The sequence below is a fragment of the Chelonoidis abingdonii genome, chromosome 8 (assembly GCF_003597395.2).
Source record: "Chelonoidis abingdonii isolate Lonesome George chromosome 8, CheloAbing_2.0, whole genome shotgun sequence".
Lineage (NCBI taxonomy): Eukaryota > Metazoa > Chordata > Testudines > Testudinidae > Chelonoidis > Chelonoidis abingdonii.
Window position 1 is genome coordinate 12852863 of NC_133776.1, and position 6360 is coordinate 12859222.

The window sequence follows — 6360 nt, forward strand, 5'->3', positions numbered from 1 at the left end:
CTTCTCGCCCGACGAGCAGGAAGTACATGGAATCGGTATTTGCTGTGGATTAGGGTTAGTATGGCCGCAGATTGTGATGTATGGCCCGGCGTTCCCAGTGCTCCATTGGACTGCTCTGAAAGAAATCTGAACTGGATGCATGGCCAGGAGACATGAGAAAGCCCCGCAAGCTTTTGAATTTCATTTCCTGTTGGGCCAGCGTGGAGCTCTGATCAGCACGGGTGGCCATGCAGTCCCAAATCCAAAAAGAGCTCCAGCAATGACTGTACGGGAGAATACTGGATCTGATAGCTGTATGAGGAGCCAATCTTTCTATCAGCAGCTCCGTACTGAAGACAAATAACAAACACATTTGAAAAAATCTACAGCTATGATATGCACAGAGGCACAGAGGGTCGCAAGTGCTGTGTGACAAGCAATAACGGAAGAGAGAACAAATGGACGCTCATGGAGGGAGGGAGGTGGGACTAGAGGAACTCCAGCTGATGCACAGTCCCCCGTCTCCGAATAAGCATTTGCATCTTGGCTGAGCCCAGTGCTGAGGGTCAAAACATTGTCCGGGGTGGTTCAGGGTATATTCGGTAAATTACCGCCCCTCCGCCCATGAAGAACAGGGGAAATAAAATCGTTTCTTGCTATTTTTCAGTGTCCGTAGTTACTGCATGCGCTGGTAGACGGGGTGTGCGGGCGCTGAACGCAGCATTCCCCTCCTTCCTTTCCTGATGGAGCGTACAAAATTGGGGAAAACCGTTGTCATCTGCTGAAGTGCTTCCTGACTGCCTCGGTGAAGTCGGTGGGGGCGCTGGAAAAGGGAATGACCCTGTCATCCGGGAGAGAACGGTACAAAATACTTGGTAACCGTTTCTCTCATTCATAGCATCTGCCTGGCGCTGAAAGCTCCCTCAGCCCTGCCCTTTCGTGCAGAGAAAAGATTCTGGCTCCCTGACTATCATACGCAGTGGGAGGCTGCGCGCCTCTCTCCGTCACCGTTAATGCCTGCTGACTATATAAGCAGCTGGGGCTGCTCCTCATTTTATCTCACTACAAAGTCAGTGTTTCTTCTTCTCTGGCTTCTTTATTAACTTGATCACACAAATGAGGAGACATTGGCAAAGGTACCAGGAGGTTGGGGAGAGAAGCAACTGGGTGGGTTGTGCAGGGGCATCTTAGCATGGCATGCAGCTCATCATTTCCGGTGGGATCTCTGGGGCTCTGACAGAGCGGCGTGTCGTCCTGGCTCCTAATAGACTTGTCCCATATTCTAGGCAGGACTGACTATTTTAGATAAAAATAAAGAAGAGAATGACTGGGGAGTCATTGCCATTTTTGTCCGTGCAACCCGCCGACCTCAGCGAGGGAAGCCAGGAGCACCTGACAGAGCAGATGTGACAAAATGATTGTTACCGTTATCAGACATTTTTCAATTGCAAACTAGTGCAAAATAACTGAAAACGCTCATCCTAATTGCAGTTTACAATGGACATGACGGTGGAAAGGATGGTAACCATCTCTGCTACCTGCAAAGGCAAATGACATCTGCTGGTCAGCAATGCAGTGCTCTGTCAGTAAGCATCAGTACAATACGGTACAGTGCAAAAGGCAAAACAGGCCATGGTTCTGGTGGCATGGGTCGCAAGGGGCAATCCAGGGAAAAAGGGCGCGAAAATGGTTGTCTGTGCGTTGCTTTCACAGAGGAAGGTGAGTGATGAATTTCAGTCAACGCGACACTAGTTTTTGCACATCATGGCACTGGGTTCAACCCAGAAATTCCAATGGGCGGGGAGACTGCGAAACTATGGGATAGCTACGGGATAGCTAACCACAGTGCAATGCTCAGAAATCAACGCTAGCCTCGGTCATGGGACGACAGCACCGAATTAATGTGCTTATGTGGCTGCGTGCCACTCGACTTTATACAATCTGTTTTACAAACCGGTATTATGTAGAAATCAGAATAATCCTGTAGTGTAGAATACCCTTATTGACTGGGTCTCAGGTGAGATGGAACACTGCACAGAGCTTAGTGCAGTTCCTGTGTTTTCAGTACAGACATTGCTTGTACGATTATCTGCACTGAGGTGGGGCCATATGCAACAGTCTTTTTATTTTGTAAGAGCTGCATTGTGTCAATCAGTAAAACACATAATATGAAACCCAAAAGGGTGCAGACAATGAACTGAATGCACTTCAGACTGCAGTGGGATGGGACACTTGAATGAGGAGATTTACCTTACTTTTTTCAGTAAGATAGAATAGAATGAATCAAAATTGTGAGAGATAGATGGTCCTATAGCATGGAGATGTACTCATTTGGATTTTTGGCAATTGCATTTCTTTTCAGTAGTGTGAGTAAGCCCTTTTGTCACTCCAGGCCAAAGGCCCCATGCAAGTAATTGGGCAGAAAAGTGGATAAAATTTGGATTCTCGATTCAAAATGACATTCTCTTACGGAAATTAGGGAAATTTGGTTAAATAAAATACTAATCAGAGGAGAGGTGCAGAAAGTTTTAAAAGACATAACTCAGCGTAGTTATTAGTGGTTCACTGGTCAGACTGGGAGAGCGATTAGCGAGTCCTACAGGTCAGTTCTGGTCAGTATTATTAAGGTGCGATAATGGAATAAAATATCCTATAAAATTTGCAGCTGAATGGGCTTCATGGTTGCTGTGCTATGGGTGTTTGCCAGGGCAATCCAGGGAAAAAGGACGTGAAATGATTGTCTGCCGTTGCTTTCACGGAGGAAGGAATGAGTGACGACGTTTACCCAGAATCACCCGCGACACTGTTTTTGCACCATCATGCATTGGCGTCTCAACTCATAATTCCAATGGGCAGAGGAGACTGCGGGAGCTATGGGATAGCTACAGCATAGCTACTCACAGTGCAACGCTCCAGAAATCAACACTAGCCTCGGTACAGGGACGCACCCCGCCGAATTGTGCTTAGTGTGGCTGCGTGCACTCGACTTTATACAATCTGTTTTACAAAACCGGTTTATGTAAAATCAGAATAATCCTGTAGTGTAGACATACCCTTATTGACTGGGTCTCCAGGTGAGAGCATGGAATCACCTGCACAGAGCTCAGTGCAGGTTCCTGGTGTTTTAAGTACAACAATGTGCTTGTACGATTATCTGCCATTCTTGAGGTGGGGGCCCATACTGCAACAGTCTTTTTATTTTGTAGAGCTGCATTGTGTCAATCAGTAAAAACAAAATATGAAACCACCCCAAAAGGGTGCAGACAACTGAACTAGCATGCACTTCAGACTGCAGTGGGGATGGGACATTTAGAATGAGGAGATTTACTTTACTTTTTTCAGTAAGATAGAATATAAGTGATCAAAATTTGTGAGAGATCAGATTTTTCCTTATAGCATGGAGATGTTACTCATGGTTTTTGGCAATTGCATTCTTTTTCAGTAGTGTGAGTAAGCCCTTTTGTCACCTCTCACTGGCCCCAAAAGGCTCCCCATGCATAGTAATTTGGGCAGAAAAGTGGATAAAATTTGGAATTCTCATTCAAATGGACATTCTCTTAAGGAAATTAGGGAAATTGTGGTCTAAATAAAAATACTATCAGAGGAGAGGGTGCAGAACTGTTTAAAAGACCATACTCAGCGTAGTTATTAGTGGTTCACTGTCAGACTGGGAGAGCGTATCTAGCGAGGTCCTACAGGGGTCAGTTCTGGGTCCAGTATTTTCATTAAGGATGTGGATAATGGAATAGAAATATGCCTATAAAATTTTTGCAAGCACTTTCGATGACAGGTTTAGAATTCAAAATAATCTTTACAAATTGGAGAATTGGTCTGAATTCAACAAAGTAGAAGATCAGTAAAGACAAGTGCGAAGTACTTCACTTAAGAAGCAAAAATCAAATATACCACTGCAAAATGGGGGATAACTGTCTAGGTGGTAGTACTGATGAAAAGGATCTGAGGGTTATAGTGGATCACAAATTGAATATGAATCAACATTCTGATTTGCCTTCTTTGCAGCTAATGTCATTTGGGGTGGATTAACAGGGTTGTTGTGTGTAAGACATGGGAGATACCTGTCCCACTCAGCACTGGTGAGGCCTGATCTGGAGTAGTGTGTCCAATTCAGGGTGCCTCATTTTAGGAAAGATGCTGACAAATTGGGGAGAGTCCAGAGGAGAGCAACAAAAATGATTGAATGGTTTAGTAAACCTGACTTGTGAAGAAAGGTTAAAAAAAAAGAAACTGAGCATGTTTAATTTTGAGAGAAGACTGAGATGGGACCTGATAACAGTCTTCAAATATGTTAAGGCTGTTATAAGGAGGACTGTGATTAGTTGTTCTTCATGTTCTTTCCCAGAGTTCCACCCTTGTTGGCACTGTGGTTACCATTCACTTCTCCAGGGATGTGTGATAGCTGAAGCACAGAACGCATAGACTTTGCAAAGGCTTCCTGCACAATTACTTTTTACTTTTGACAGCATGAGAGATCTACAGATCTAGGCAAAACAATAGCACACGTATGATGGGATTAATCTGCAGCAAGGGAGAGTGATATTAGGAAAAACTTTCTAACTATAAGGATAATTAAGCTCTGGAATAGGCTTCCAAGGGAGGTTGTAGAATCCCCATTGTTGGAAGTTTTTAAAAATAGGTTGGACAAACAGCTGTTAGGGGATGGTCTAGTCTTACTTGGTCCTACCACAGTGCAGGGGCCTGCATTTAATCCCCCTGCACTCAAGGTCCCTTACAACCCTACATTTCTATGTTAAAGATGCAGTAACTAGAAATGTTTCTAATGCTTTTCAAAACTATTCAATCCTTTACACAAGGCTTCAAATCTGTTTTGGTGGATATAGGGAAAGGCTCTTGGGTATAAGTGATGGCAGGAACTCACAATACATAGAATATCCACAGTCCAGCGTGGTTGGACTATTGTGAAAAGCTAGGACATTCTTGTGAAACATGAGAAGAACATAACTTTATTAACAACCATTAGAATAAAGACTTACATTTCTCCAGCAAGTTTGACTCACGTGTGGGTTCCAGATGTAAGGGAAAAAGTTGGCCCTACAATTATGGAGTTTGTTACCTTTGGAATTAGTCTCTGTATTGCAGGTCCAGGGTATTATTTCTCAGGGCATGGGGAGAGATTTCTATTTGTACCTCACAGATACTTCTAGTAAACATGACTTGAAAGTTGTATCTCCAGGTTGTGGGATTATTTTTTTTGTGTGTGTTTGTGTTTTTTTGCATTGCCATGATCCATGTAATGACTCTAGGACACTTGACTCTTCTTTGAGACTCTGAAACACATGGACACATTACTCACAATGTGAGAGGAAAATATGTGTGATAAATAAACCAAGTTTGGTGCTGTTTCTTATAAGTGAATTTCTGGCATAATTGTGTGTAGTTATGCTAGTTACATATAGATGTGAAAATTACTTGTTGTGAATGGTTAGCTTTTCCATCTCTGCAGGTTTTGGCTCTTTGACACTTGGCAATCTGTCCTTCAGGCTTCACTGAATACTCTCTCAGAATATCCAGAAGAATTTGGTTGCGGCTTTGAGTAGATTTACACTGCACACTAAGTCTGTGGAACGTGAGCTAGTGGATTCAGTGTTTCCAGGCCCATGCCTGCAAGCCTGCACTGCATTGAGAACTTTGATTTACAATTGCTGGCCTGTGTCTCACAGCCATGTAAGGCATCCATACTCTATTATGCAGACCTTCTGACTCAGGCCTGTAGCTTGACCTGCATCCACATTGCAGAATGACAGGGTTTGGACCCAAGTCACAGTGGGACTTGGGCTCCAACACACACTCCTCTCAGGGCCCTAGGAACTGAGTCCTGAAAGCTTGCTGACCTGAGTCAGACTAAGTTGTGTGTGGATGGAAGCAGAGATTGGGCTCTAACCTAAGTCAGAGTCTGGATTAACCCTTAAGTATGTTACCAATAATGTAGGTATGTAGACATACCTTTAATGACCCTTGGCAGTTTTACGTGTGCCTCTGAGGCAGGGAAACCAGTCAGTCATTCAACGAGAGGACTTAGAACTCAAATACAACTTCCTTCAGGCAGTTTTGTGAGGAGTTAATTATTTTCCCTAAACACCAAAGCAGAAACAAAACAAAAAGGAAGTTTAAAAAGCATTTCTGATATCTATTGCTTGTGGTTAGTTCATCTAATTTTTTGTATTATTCCATCATGTAAATTTTGCACCCATCTTCCAGCCACAACTGTGTCAAGTGGGGGAAAAAATAGTATTTTGTGAATAGTGTCATATGCCTGTGGTGATACTGTTGGGGTTTCATAGAATATCAGGATTGGAAGGGACCTCAGGAGATCATCTAGTCCAACCCCCTGCTCAAAGCAGG

At 43.6% G+C, this 6360-nt stretch overlaps 1 protein-coding gene across 7 annotated transcripts in view; it reads left to right on the forward strand.

The window, feature by feature from the left end:
• Positions 1 to 6360, forward strand: part of TBL1XR1 (TBL1X/Y related 1) — a 175254-nt gene that overhangs the window by 29224 nt on the left and 139670 nt on the right. The gene's annotated exons all lie outside the window — the stretch shown is intronic.